Here is a 14,766-nt window from a genome sequence, read left to right on the forward strand (position 1 = left end):
CGGGGGAAGCAGCCATCACTGAAGACAACAACCTTGAGGAGCTTCTGATGGAGCTCACAGAAGAACTGGAAGGAGAAACTGATGTGACGTTGAGGATGTGGATGAGCTCCTTCTGGACCTGTCCGACATGACGGCTTAACACCATCGCCTGATTGGACAGTTTAAAACAACAACAATTAAAACCAGCCCTGTTCCTTTCCAGCCCTGCTCCTTTTTGTTGTTACTCTGTGGGTATTTCTGAGACTGCACAGAGTCTTAAAGCCGAGTCAAAGCAGTGACAATCAGCACTGACTGCATCCTGTTCTGATTTCCTTGTGGCTCTGAGTTCAGGTCCTGCACCCGCCGCCAGCTCTGGGTGCTGCTTCAGCATCGAGGGCACAAAGCTCCTCTATGGGCACAGAACGGCGTCCATCCAGGGCTGAAACTTCCTCCTTCCTTCACCCTCAGCAAAACTCTGCCTTGGGCCCAATGGGAGCTCTGCTGTTCTGATTCCTTGGGCAACCCTTTGAGAAGGCAGTAACAGTGGGCTCAATAACTGAGGCTGAAGCACAGCACTCAGGGCAGGGGTTCATGGGGGAACAGGGCTCATGGGGGAACACAACGATGGGGGATTCAGGAGCTGGGGGCAAAGCCGCTGTGCAGGGAGCGGCCCCAGCAGCCGCCGTGGCTTCGTGGTACCCTGGTGGTCGGGGCCTGGGCGGCCTCTGGCGGCGGCATTGCTGGCACAGCCCTTACGTTCCTTTCCATTCCCTCCCGTTCCCCATCCCATCCCATCCCATCTCTATCCCATCCCATCCCATCCCCATCCCCATCCCATCCCACCCCATCCATCCCATCCCATCCCATCCCATCCCATCCCATCCCATCCCATCCCATCCCATCCCATCCCATCCCATCCCATCCCATCCCCATCCCGTCCCTTTTCGTTCCTCCCCGCCCACCCAGCGGGGAGGATGCGGGATCATCAATGAAGGTGCGAGGCCGGGCAGGGCTGCGGGGTGTCCGTGCTGCAGGTGCCATTGCCATTGCTTTGCCCCATGTTTGGCTTTAGCGTCCTTCTACTCCATCGGATCGGATCGGACCGCGCTCCGCCCGCAGCACAGCGCACTGAACTCACCACACCAGGTCTCCGAGCCTCAGACTCACGGCCGCCATCTTACCGACACCGCGCAATGCACCACAGGACAGCACAGCACCACGAGGGGCGGGGGCGGCGGAGACAGTGATTGGATAGTAGCGGTCACGTGGGCGGGAGGGCTGTCCTTCTTGCTGCATAATCAAGTTTCTGCCAGCCTGTAAGACTTCCCCACGTAGGAATACCACTTGGGAGGTTTCACAGAAGGAATGGATATCTCGCATTCAAATTTGGCTTCTTCAGGCTCAGTCACATCCTCATCACACAGCTCCTTTACTAGATTAATGGATTGCTCTTTAAGAAGGATGGAACAAGAGAAAGCAGATATTTAGAAAGAATGTAAAAAACTCTTACATTATCACCCTACTTACTCACGTCAGCATTACTGCACATGAACACTACACCTATCACCTCAAAATGCCTTAAAAAATCATTAAAAAATAATAGAAAGAAAGGAATGTTGTTAAGAAGTCAGACAATAAGACTGACAACCTGAAGAGAGCCCAGATCTTCTGATTCCCAGTTCAACATCCAAATCAAACCATGACCTTCCCATCCCGATATCAAACTCCTCGCATTACAAAATGGAAAAGAGGTTCAATGAAACACGAACATTGATAAATACTTTGGTTAAATACATCAACTTAGCTCTGAACAACAAGTTTTCTCCTAGTAAAGGTCTCTGTAGCTCAAATGTAATGACTCAACTTAGGAGAAATTCCTTTTCCAGGATGTTCTTGCCCTTATCATTCTAACAGTGGCAAAGCTGGGGACTGAACTCTTGAGTAGTGTGCTAACTCAAATGTCTCCCTTTTCTTTATCACACTTAACATCATATATATACCCTAACATTGTATATATTAAAAAAAACCCAAAACCTGTGCTCTTCTGAAACAGACAGAGAAAATGAAGAAAAAGTCAAGCTATGTTTTTTATCCCTCAACGTTCAAACACAGATCTGAAGACTAAAGGTAGAAAATCAACCTCCTAAGAAAATAATCTGTTTTACTTAGCAAAAGTAAATCCCAAAAGACAAGCTGGATATTTTGTGGGCACAAAGGTAGGTAGGTAGGAGTTTTTATTTCTGTCAAAGGTCCTGGTGGTGTTTAACTTCTCTGACATTAAAGCAAAGGATGTTAGCTGGTTTATAACATAATTTAAGCAAAATCATCATCAGAAGCATAGTTACCTTTAACTGTAAGATGGGCAAGAGATTCTGCCCTTTATGCTACAAATTCGATTTCTGCTGCATCATTGACTTGGACACGTGTGTAAGTCAGCAAGTAGCTCTTTCCTGAAGCAGAGAACCACAGAGTCACTAAGGCTGGAAAAGACCACTAAGGTCATCTAGTCCAACCGCCAACTCATCCCTACCAAACTGTGCTCTTGAGAGCAAACCCACAACTATACTTGGCTTCCTTGAGCAAAGAGCTCTGAGGCACATGGCCAGGCTGAGCATCACCCATCTGGTTTCACAGCATCACTGCCTGTTCTCTCATGTCAATGAAACCACCCATTCCCCCACGTCCACATCCCCACCAAAGTGTAATCTACACATGGCTTCTACAAGGACTGACCGAATGCGGCCGCTGTCACCTTCAAAGTACCTGATACAGAAGGATCACACTCACTGTCAGACAAAACCTCTTTGGAGAGGTGAACTGACTGCCCTGGTCAACCCCACTTTGGAAAGAACTGCACTCATTTCCTACCTGCTCCTGGCAGTGTGGGATGGTGGGATAGCATCACACTTCCCACACTAAGCATCCCACCATGTCACTTGTTCCACCCTAACCTCAGTCCCAAAACAAAAGGGGAACTCACTTCTGAACTTTCTTCACTTCATTTCAGATGTCCTTTCTGCTTGATCTCCAACCCACAACCCACTCAGGAGAAAGATCTCCCTCTTACACCCTACCATCTTGCCGCATTCTGATGTTGTCATCAGCCTTCAGCTTGTTGTCATCTTTGTACCACTGGCTCTGAACCTCATCGTGTAAAATCTCACAGACAAAAGATGCACTCCCATATTCATTCACTTCCACATCTTCCAGTGGTTTAACAATCTTGATATCTCTAGGTGTGAAACAGTAGAGATTTATTTGTCAGGATATTTCCAGAACTGAGTGCAGCATCTTTTCCTTACACATATTTGCATAGAAAATGAGTAGGATTATGTTTTATTCTAAACCATCATCCATTCCTGAGTCATTTCTCTCTTCAACACAGTCAATGCATTATTGCCCTTGAACTTAAAGTTAGACTTACTAGCTACAATGGAGCTCCCTGCAAACACTTTTCACGGAAACCAGAATCTCATTTATTCTAAAACTCTTCAAGCAAAATTAAGGTTAGAAAAACAATAGGATGGAATGAATCTTTAAGGTCATTTAGTTCCAGTCCCCCTGCTATAGGCAGGGACACCTCCCTCCACACAAACTCTTCTTAACAGGATCAAGGCTTCTCTCAAATCATTCTCCTCTAAGCCTGTGCCTGTGCTTGGGATTGCCCTGACCCAGGTGCAGGGCCTTGTACTTGGCCACACTCAAGTTCATGAGGCTGCCAAGGGCCCACCTCTCCAGCCTGTCCAGGTCCCTCTGGGTAGCATCCCTTCCCTCTAGCACATCAACAGCACCGCTCAGCTTGGTGTCATCTGCAAACTTGCTGAGGCTGCATTTGATTCCACTGTCCATGTTGCCTACAAAAATGTTAAATAACACTGGTCCCAACACCACCCTCCACCTGGACACTGAGCTATTGACTGCAGCTCTCTGAGTGTGACCATCCAGACAGTTCCCTATCCTGCAACTGGTCCATCCATCAAAGCCATTTTTCTCCAGTTTGGTGACCAGGATGTCATGCAGGATGGGATCAAATGCTCTGCACAAGTCCAAGTAGATGATGTCAGTTGCTCTCCCATTATCCACTGATGCTGTTACTCCATCATGAAAGGCCACCAAGTTTGTCAGGCATGGCTTGACCTCGATGAAGCCATATTGCTTACCACCAATCACCTCATCTTTATTTTCCAAACAACAAACCTGTCTGAACCATTGGCTTCTCTGCATGTTCATCATTAGTCTCTCCTTAGCTTGTGTGCCCACAATGTATGGGGAATGTCAGCCACAAATCTTACCTAGGGGACGTCTTTGCTTCAAAATCCCTTGAACATCACACAATCCCTTTTAAATCTCCAGGTCTGCACTTATTTATGTCAGAATCAGACCATATTTCTGTGCTGCTATTTCCCTTTTATTCTGAAGGGCTCGGATACAACTTGGATTAACTTCAGGAGCAGAGTTCCTGCATAAAACAGCCAGTACTGAAACAGCAACCCAACCTGGTTGCAGACTGAGAGAGAAAATGGGAGTTCACCACTTGTGAATAATTAGACTTCTCTTATTTCCCTGGGAAGTAATGCCCCCTTTTTTACTTTGATGGAGCTCTTTCCTATCCTAGAAGGGAAAATATCAAGTCAGATCTCCATGAGTCCTTCCATCTCTGCACTGAGCAAAGGCAGCCTTCAGATCTATGCTTAATTCACCCACTCCCCTAGAATTAATGGAACTGTGCTTACTGGAACATATGCTGAAGCTTAAGCACAGTGCAGTGTTTTCAACATGTAGGAATGGCTATAGAAAATTCAGAAATTCTGAAATTAAAATTTACCGTCACATCAAGAAAGTTGAAATGTCACTCACATGTTCTTGGTGTGGTGTTTCTGCTATAATTATTTGGACTAATTAAGCTTTTCCCCGATGAAAGCCTAGAAGTATATCACAAGAAGGACCAACTTACCCATGACCTTTTATTTGTCTTACTCAAGCATCTCCTCCTGACCAAAACTGACAATAAAATATTCAGCCAGACTACAGGTTTGAGCAGCTGGGTTGTTTCTAGGATCTCCTGCAATCTCAAGCTTGGAACACACACTTGTCTTTTGAATAAGTGTCTTTTACAGTGCAGTAAAACAACAGGTTTTCACATGGCTATTCCTCGTTTACCTTGCTCTGAAATCATTCTCAAACCATGCGGGATCAGTCCAGGGAGAAGGGGAGGAGAGGGGAAGGGAAAGGGGAAGTCCACTGTCCTCTAAAATCAGGCTTCTTAGCCTAAAGCTCAATAGCAAATAGCAGTCCACTTCCCCACATTGCTAGACTCCGAGCATTTAAAGAACATCAGCTTACCTCATTATGAGCTCTAACATAGCCAAAGGAATTCATATATTCAAATATTCTCTTGAGTGATGAGAAATAGTACATGATATGTGGAAGAAGGGTCTGACCACTTGGGAACAATACAAGAATGTTGTCAGGGACTGCAGAGATGCAACCAGGAAGGCCAAAGCCCACCTGGAGTTGAATCTAGCTAAGGAGATAAAGAATAATAAAAAAGGCTTTTTTAAATACGTTAACAGCAAAAGGAAGGCTAGGGAGAATGTGGGCCCCATACTAGGTGAGGGGGGCGCTCTGGTAACAGGGGATGCTGAGAAGGTGGAAATACTGAATGCCTTCTTTGCTTCTGTCTTTAGTGAAAGGGCTCTCCCTCAGGAATCCCGGACCCTGGAGGTTGATGAGAGAGTCTGGGGAATGGGAAATTTCCCTTTAGTCAGGGAAGAGGTGGTCTGTGAGTGCCTAGGAAACATTAAGGTCCATAAATCCATGGGACCTGATGGGGTGCATCCGCAGGTGCTGAGAGAGCTGGCGGAAGTCATTGCTGAGCCGCTCTCTGTAATCTTTCAGAGGTACTGGAGAACTGTGGAGGTGCCTGAAGACTGGAGGACAGCCAGTGTCAGTCCAGTCTTCAAAAAGGGCAAGAAGGAAGACCCGGGTAACTATAGGCCAGTCAGCCTCACCTCTGTCCCAGGGAAGGTGATGGAACAGCTTGTGCTGGATGCCATCTCCAGATAACTGGGTGATAAGGAGGTTATCATGAGTACTCAGCATGGGTTCACCAAGGGTAGGTTGTGCTCGACCAACCTGGTGGCCTTTTATGAAGATGTCACTAGCTGGGTGGACAGGGGGAGGGCGGTAGATGTAGTCTACCTTGATTTCAGTAAGGCTTTTGATACTGTCCCCCATGACATCCTTATAACAAAGCTGAGGAAGTATGGGATAGATGAGTGGACGGTGAAGTGGGTCGAGAATTGGCTGACTGGCAGAGTGCAGAGGGTTGTCGTTGGCGGTGCGGTGTCTGGCTGGAGGCCTATAACTAGCGGTGTCCCCCAGGGGTCTGTACTGGGTCCGGTCTTGTTCAACATCTTCATCAACGACCTTGATGAAGGGATAGTGACCACCCTCAGCAAGTTTGCTGATGACACGAAGTTGGGAGGATTGGCTGATACACCTGAAGGCTGTGCTGCCATTCAGTGAGACCTGGACAGGCTGGAGAGCTGGGCAGTAAGAAACCGGATGAGGTTTAACAAAAGCAAGTGTAGAGTCTTGCACCTGCGTAGAAATAATTGCATGCACCAGTACAGGCTGGGGGTAGACCTGCTGGAGAGGAGCTCTGCTGAGAGGGACCTGGGTGTCCTGGTGGACGACAGATTGACCATGAGCCAGCAGTGTGCCCTTGTAGCCAAAAAAGCCAATGGCATACTGGGGTGTATTAAAAAGAGCGTGTCCAGCAGGTCGAAGGAGGTGATCCTCCCCCTCTACTCTGCCCTGGTGAGGCCTCATCTGGAATATTGTGTCCAGTTCTGGGCTCCCCAGTACAAAAAAGACAGGGATCTCTTGGAAAAAGTCCAGCGGAGGGCCACTAAGATGGTGAAGGGCCTGGAGCATCTCCCCTATGAGGAGAGACTTAGGGAACTGGGTCTGTTTAGGCTTGAGAAAAGAAGGCTGAGAGGGGACTTGATCCAGGTTTATAAATACCTGAGGTGTGGGAGCCATAGTGGTGAGTCTGGTCTCTTTTCAGTAGTGCGTGGGGATAGGACTAGGGGTAATGGGATGAAAGTACAGCATAGGAAGTTCCGCACAAATGTGTGGAAGAACTTCTTTACAGTGAGGGTGACGGAGCACTGGAACAGGCTGCCCAGGGAGGTGGTGGAGTCTCCTTCTCTGGAGATATTTAAGACCCGCCTGGACGCCTTCCTGTGTGACATGGTGTAGGGAACCTGCTTTGGCAGGGGGGTTGGACTCAATGATCTCTAGAGGTCCCTTCCAACCCCTACAATTCTGTGATTCTGTGATTCTGTGAAATATGGAGCATAACTTCAGACTTCTGCTGTTAAACTCTCACTTCTATCATAAACCAGGGTAACAGTTCATTGCCGTTTTAGATGGAGGACTCATATTTTAAACAACTCATCTCATTAAGGCTTGGATTCCCTACTACAATTAGCTAAATTCCAGTTTGGATCATGCTTCACCTTGGATCACTTAGGGCTTCAGCCACGTAATGGAACTAACTCAATTTGTCTACAGAGAAGCTGTTTTCTATAGCAACAATAAGCTGTGATTGCAACTAGATGTCGGGAGAGCACAAATCCCGCAGTTATCCTGCACCAACATCCTCTCCTTCCATCAGAACAGCAAGTTTTTAAACCAGACTCATGCAAGCTTGCATGACACACCTTGTGCAAAACTGTTGGCAGCCATCAGGACAGCCAGTTGCTTCCTGTATAGACACTGTTCCATCAGTTTGGGTTTTTTGCCTCGCTAGAACAACAGCCAGTGTCTGAAAACTCCCACAACTGAAGCAACCACGCTGGTATACCACAGTCACTGGAGGTGCTCAAGAGCCACGGGTATGTGGCACTGGGGACGTGGTTAGTAAGTCCAGTGAGGGTGGGCTGGGTTGGACTCAGCTATCTCAGTGGTCTTTTCCAGCCTTGGGTGCAACTTGTAAGAGGGAATGAAGCAGCAAACTGCACAGCACTGAGCTGCATTTTTCCGACACTTGGTATCAATGAACTGCTGTATTTCCCTATCTTCTCTGGAACTATTATTCATCTAACCTAACTGAAACAGTCAGCCTGAACCTAGATATAAATCAGGATCATAGTCACCCGTGGTTCCTTCTATATTCAGAAAGACACTCTAGAGGGTTATTCAGTGCATCTAGATATTAAAGTAGTCTCTGAAGGTCTATGTATTTTCCAATCTCTGTTGGCCGCAGAAGGATGTGAAGTGCTGCACATGGCTCGACGATCAGCACTGACAATCAGTTGCAAGTTAATATCTGCGGGTTGTTTGGTTTGTTTGCTTGTCTGTTTTATTTCCTACAACCATTCAGTTTGGAGAAAAGATGAGCAACTACCAATAGAAGTGATAAGTGCACATTTTGGGACACAGAAGCAGAATTTTGTGACAACAGTCAGCCCGGAATATGTTGATGATGAAGTTGTCCTAACAGTGCATGCCAGTGATTTGACAAACCCTGCTGGGTATGACACAGTTTGTCTTCAATTTTTGGGATCTTTGATTCCGAGTTGGCTCTTAGGCAAAAAAAAAAAAAAGCCACCCAAACAACCTTGTCCTCATCTCATCCTTCCCATCCAGCTGCTGCCTCACAGAAGGGGTAAAATAAAAACTCTCTTGGACTAGCAGAGAGATTTACAATGGAGTAACTTAAGTAAGGATGGGAGACTGAAGGTGTTGGGGAAGACATCCAGGCTTTAGCTACAGGGCATGCATGCAGAATCACAAAACAAAGGCCAGTCAGAGAAATCAGAGCTTCGTCAGAATTAATGGGGTTGTTTCTACATGCTCACCCTATCTGCCAGTGTAAAACCTTCCAGTGAAAAAAAAGAAAGCTACAGATGGGTGGGGAGAATTGTTGGTGAAATTATTTGTGATATTTTTTGCTAATAATATGCTTAAAGTCCTGGAGCAAGACTTAAAGTTAAGCAACTCACTCTATGTAAGTAGACTTATAGAAGGGAACCATAAAGCTTATGGAAGGGAACTGTCAAGCTAATCCACAGCTAAAACAGAGTAGAGACGAATTGCAGGAGCTTTTTTACTTTGCAGAAGTGTGAGCTTTAACCACTGCTGAGCTCCTAGTACAAAAGTCTGAACCAATGCAACAAACCAACCCGTCCATGTTGTACAAAAGAATGTACTGACACCACCAGAACACAAAATTCTATGGCTGAAAATACCCGCAAAAATCATCCAGCCCTTCTCCATTGCTCCAGGACATGCTCAGCTCTTTGTGCTCCAGATATTTCACTAACCTTTTCTGAAACCCACCGTGAAGGCTTCAAAGCCCCTCCAAATGACTTATCCAGTCATCCAACCATTAAAAAGCTTTTCTGTTGTAGAACTTGCATCTTTGTCATTGCAATTGAAGTCCCTTATTTCTGCACAGAGAACAGATTGTTTGCTTCCACTTTCTAAGAGCCTTTTATGTACTCAAAGCCTGCTATCATATTATATATGAGCACCTTCAAAGAGCCAACAGAGTCAATGATTTCATTGGAAGCATCAGATTTTATGACTCGCAGGAAGTGATCACCATAACTCACACTCACATCTCCTGCCTGTAGAGGAGATCCTCCTTGCATCTACAAAGATGCAAGAAGAAAAGAGGCAAAGAAGGGGTAAAATAAATCCCATCTTACATTTGGGATGCTTAATTCCAGCCTTGAAGGCTGATTTGCCCACTTAACAGCTGTGCTCTTCAGAAGCAGTTGTTCCACAGTTATTTAGAGAGAAAGACAAGTTTTGTACTTGGTTGTTAACACAAAGAACAGCATAAACACACAAATGAACTCAGCTTTGCAGTGTTGTAATGGCTGATGAGGGAAGCCAAGGATCCTTCCACACTGTCAGCCTTCATTTCCAGAGACATACCTTTGGGGGTGATGCTAATGCTGCTCTTGTCATCTCTGGACTCACAGAAGTACTCTCCCTCATCCTCAGCCCGGATCCCTGTTATTGTCAGGGTTCTTCTGACCCCTTCCTCATCAACCTGGAAACGTTTGCTGGGTTTGATCTCAACTGCATTCCTGCGCCACACCACCTTCCCTTTGGCATGGCTCACTTCACAGCTTAAAGTGACACTGCCTCCAATCTCAGCATTAACAGCTTCGAGCTTCTTGGTGAACTTCACTGGGATTTCTAAGATGCAGAGGAAAGAAAAGAACTATGAGAATGCACAAGTTAACAAACGTGTTCTACAAAACCAAATGAAAAACCCCATGAACAGACACACTCGGGGATCATGGCAGGCTGAAAGAAATCCAAAAGATAGATATTATCAGCATGGAATTATATTATCATTCTATTTCTGCAATGTAAGAACAGCGCCTTAAAGAGACTTAAAGACTACCTTCCAGTGTCTCTAATCTTCTACCTAATGAGATGTGTGGTGGTTTTTTGCTGCTATTGTCGGTTGGTTGGGATTGTCTCTTATTGCTGGTTTTATTGTTCTGTTTTTTAGCATCAGAGTCTAATTTGCCTGACTACCATTACAAATCTGTACAGATGGAAGAACCCCAGCAGCCACAGTTGTATTTCATGTCACTGGAGACACAGCCAATGGAATCAGAGATCTGGGAATGTGACACATTCAACCTGTTGACATGACCTGCTAGCAACCACTCCCATGCAGTAACAGCCAAAGGGAGCTGGTGGGGTGCATGCCAGCTGCAGATTTCTCCAGTGTGGGTGTCTGAAGGGACACAAACCCCATTCTACATCCTCCTCATCAGCTCTGACATGCTTAGCAGAGTCAGGAAGAGCTGAGGCTCTGAACACAACCTACCAGCTGCTTTAGGAAGAGATAGAAACTGGGTGATGACAGTGAAAAGCAAACACCAGAAAAGAACCCATCATAGTCCCTGAGCTCTCAAGTGGCCAGCAGAGGACAAACTTGGATCTCTGGAGGCAAGAAGGTCTTTTCTGGTCTATGCTGGGGATGCTACAGCAGCTGCAACAGCAAATCAAGAGTAAAGGTTGGAACAGCTTGTAGAATAGACCAATCTTCTTCACTTCATCCTCCCATAAGAAAAGAGCAGCTGTAAAAAAAGGACACAACTTGCAGGCTTCTACCTCCTTACCTTTCACTTTTAGAATTCTAAAACTAACTGAGAAGTATTAATACGCTGAGTATGGCCTAAGTAAGGCATATTTTCTATTCATTCTACTCCCAATCTCTTGGCCTCTTCATCTTGTACAACACTTTGCCACAGAACTGGGCAGTTCTGGGACACACAGCAGCAGAGAGGATTGTCTTAATCACCTTCCTCCTTATCTCTTTCTCTGCTCTTCAGAACATCCCATGCCTGCTTTCAGCTTCTGCTCACTGACACAGATCAGGTGATGAGGCATGCAAAGATGAACAAAATCTATATAGAAGTTCCTTAGTCAAAAATATTCCACAGCCACATTTTCACCTCACTACCACTACATTAAAAAGGAGAATCCAATTAGTGGTGTGGGTCATTGATGTTGTTCCAGGGGGAATTGTGGCTGTTCCATGCCCACAGTGTAGAAGACAGACAGTCTTCCTCTAAGCCACATAAACAGCTGCTTATTGTTCCCAAAGCGAATATCAGCTCTTCTGTTGAAACAAAGTGTCAAATCTAGGCAAGAAAGAACCTAGGAACTGAAGGAACCAAGAGGGTCCTTGAACACCAGTCCCATGGTTGCAAGTCACTATGCAAACATATTGAACCCAAAAGAACATCTGTCCTGCAGGCAACCAAAACCTGAGTTCCTTTTACTTAAGACCCACTGTGAAACATCAAAACACATAAACATGTGATAGTCAAACCACTGGCTGCCTTTTCATGACACAGAACAGTACTCCTGGCTTCCTGATGGAAGGTTGGGCACATGCAGCCAAAGGGACAGGATCAAAGGCCTCCCTGAAATCTAGAAAGATTACATCCTTTTCCTTCATACACTGAGTCGGTGGCCTTATCATAGAACAAGATTTGATGACCAAGACTGGTTGCACACACGCTCCCTCACCGATGTTTAGGCCACCAGACTGTTTACCCGGGCAGAGCTTCAGCACACAGAGGCATTTTGACCAGAACCTTGCGCTGAACTCTAAAACTTACCCCCAGGCTTCCTGACTGTGTGGTACTGGCACGTCCTGTTTGGGATGGAATTCTCAAGGGAATGTGCTTGCCACGAGCCTTCTTAGACTGAAGCAAGAGATAGGTTGCCACAACTGGTCGTAATTCTGCTAGAAAACAAGAGGATGTAGATCTCTTCAGAAACATTGTCAGTACAAAGAAAATTTCTGCATGTCTGCCATATTTTCCCCTTGATGTGCAACCTTCACGTCTGATCACATTAGGGTAGTTTCAGGCCTCAGCTGATTCACACAATATGTCTGAGATAAAGAAGCAGACTATTCTCGTTTTTGCTTGAAAGTTAGTGTATTGTACAATTGCTGGAAGTGAAATCTAAAGCTGTTGCCAGAATCTCTCTACTGAAGTGAATGGCAAAGCTCCTACTAATTCAGTTTGTACAGCATTTCAGCTGGACTCCCATTTCTGGGGCCAAGTTTCAGCCCAGCTCCAAGGAGCATCGACATTCAGCTGGATTTTCAGCAGCTTTTGGACTACTATGAGAACCGTGGGTACAATGCTTGACAGACTCAGTGTAGTATAATAAGCTTGAATTACTTATCAGGCATTAGAAGTCCTTTGAATTAAGACTGTGATAATATCACAGACTTGAACTGAAGAACTTTTTCCCCTTGTAGGTCGATCGTTCTCTTTATTCCCTGTACCTAAAAAAGAAGTAACAGTGACTCCACAATTGATCTTGCCTAGATAAAACTTACATTTTACATCTAGTCTTACTAAGTTTATATGGAAATCTTAACAATCCTTCAAATTCTACCACTTTCTATTTAACAGAAAGACAACTCAATTTCAAGAGACAACTTTCAGATTCAGGTTAAAGCCAGAGTACCCATCATGTTTTAAATCTCTTCTACAGCTTGGAATGTCATTATTGACATTTATACAGCATCTCTAGCAGCACTCAGTTCAGCTTTTCTCATTTATTTTCTAAAGTTACTGGAATTAATTTATTTCCTGAAGTATTTGTGAACTGTAATTCCAAATTTGCTTGGTTGTCCTACCTGATGTGTTGATATTTTCCACCTATCAGTGAATCATTTCAAAGCAGGGAGTTAAGCCAGCATGTGACATCTGCTGTTCATCCATCAGTTTCTGTTTTGAGTCTGCCTGGACTTCCAGAGATTCAAAAGGATTTCAGCATGGTAAAAAAATAACAAAAAGGCTGAGAAAACACAATTAAAGGAGAAAAAAGGAATAAATGTGAACTTCAGAAATGCAGTTATTAGGTAGACTATGAAGTTCTGCAGTGGTAACTTACCTCTGAAAGGTGTGAAATATTTCATGTTTGAGAATAAGTGAGTGTTAGAGTCTGTTAATACAGTAAGGTTATTTACTGTAGGAGTGGGCTTAAATACAGAGAATTACTGACATACGTTTATTACCTCTGATGTTAATGCTGATCTACTCTCTCTTCTCTTGTTGTGAAACACAGAAAGCTGTTACACAGTCTTCATCAAGGTGTCCCAGCTGCACGAATAAGACCTATACTGAGGAAACAGCTTTCAAGTCATCTCACAGCCCAATCTCACCGTGGTAGTGTTCTGCTGTGCAGCAGTCAATAATTAGCCATGATTTCAGATTCTTTTTTAAACAGTGTTATGGCTACATATTACAAGGAGTAAACAGAAAGAGTCGTCCAACTTCAGCAACTAGTCCCTCTGTGGCAACAGGTCCTGAGTTCTGAATTCAAGTACAAAAGCCTGTCAGCAGATGAGACCTTTTACTAGAGCAGAAGTGACGCTTCTATCTCTTCTTGATTCCTAGTTCCATGGCGTGCACAGCATGCTGTGCTGCATGCACAGCACAGCTGTTCTTCAGAGCAACAGTGGCACCCAGTGACCAACAGCAGCCATTGTCTGCAAATACACAGCAACTTCCCAGGATCTGCAGCAACAATCTCCCCACACACTCCACTGCACACAGACACTATGACCCTGATTAGACTCAAGCAGCAGACTTAAAACAAGTCAGAGTTTTAGATTCCAGGATATTTCAGGACCTATCACGTGTGAAATTCAGTTACACAACAGTGCCTAGGTGCCTGCGTTTCAAGCAACTTTCAGATCACGGCCATGTAAAATAAAAACAAATTCAGTGCAGAAATAGCAAGCTTGTACCTTAATACCTACAGGATTATCCATGTTATAGTGCATTCTGATTGAGTTCTAAAACTTTCTCATCCTAGATCACTTCAACAAGTTCAAGCAATGCAGTTCTGAGATCCTATGTATGTTATGCAGATAGAATTGAACAGTGCAGAAATAATCTCTGACAGCTTTAAGAGCTCCGTTCTGCTTACAAACTCTCAGTCCAAAACTATTCTCAGTTTTAAGGAAATGAACACCTGAAGCAGTTGGATCATCTGCCATTTGCCGCATTCTGCTTCTTGGCATCATGATTAGCACGAAGGGTTTTCTGCTGTCCTGCAGAAATGGACAAAGTCCTGCTTACAAATGGACCAAGTTTCAGTGTACAGCAGAGTTTGTACCAGACTAAAAAGCCACGTCATTCAATTCATGTGCTCAGGTTGTTATGCACTCCGAAAGGAAACAGAACTAACTGTTGGATTCTGAAGGCAATC

At 44.9% G+C, this 14,766-nt stretch overlaps 1 long non-coding RNA gene across 2 annotated transcripts; it reads right to left on the bottom strand.

Moving 5' to 3' along the window:
- Window positions 1–9,505: 9,505 nt before the first annotated feature.
- On the bottom strand, window positions 9,506–14,181 carry LOC146759296 (uncharacterized). Of its 2 annotated transcripts, none has more exons than XR_014932251.1 (5): window positions 13,568–14,181; window positions 13,187–13,292; window positions 12,723–12,829; window positions 12,150–12,274; window positions 9,506–10,200 (listed from the first exon to the last, which is right to left on the bottom strand). It is a non-coding gene; the product is annotated as an uncharacterized LOC146759296 (long non-coding RNA). The 2 variants fall into 2 exon arrangements; XR_014932252.1 differs by having other exon boundaries at window positions 12,150–12,277.
- Between the last annotated feature and the right edge of the window lie 585 nt (window positions 14,182–14,766).

Source organism: Coturnix japonica, chromosome 10 (assembly GCF_054131305.1).
Source record: "Coturnix japonica strain WE chromosome 10, WE-NBRP24, whole genome shotgun sequence".
Taxonomy (NCBI): Eukaryota; Metazoa; Chordata; class Aves; order Galliformes; family Phasianidae; genus Coturnix; species Coturnix japonica.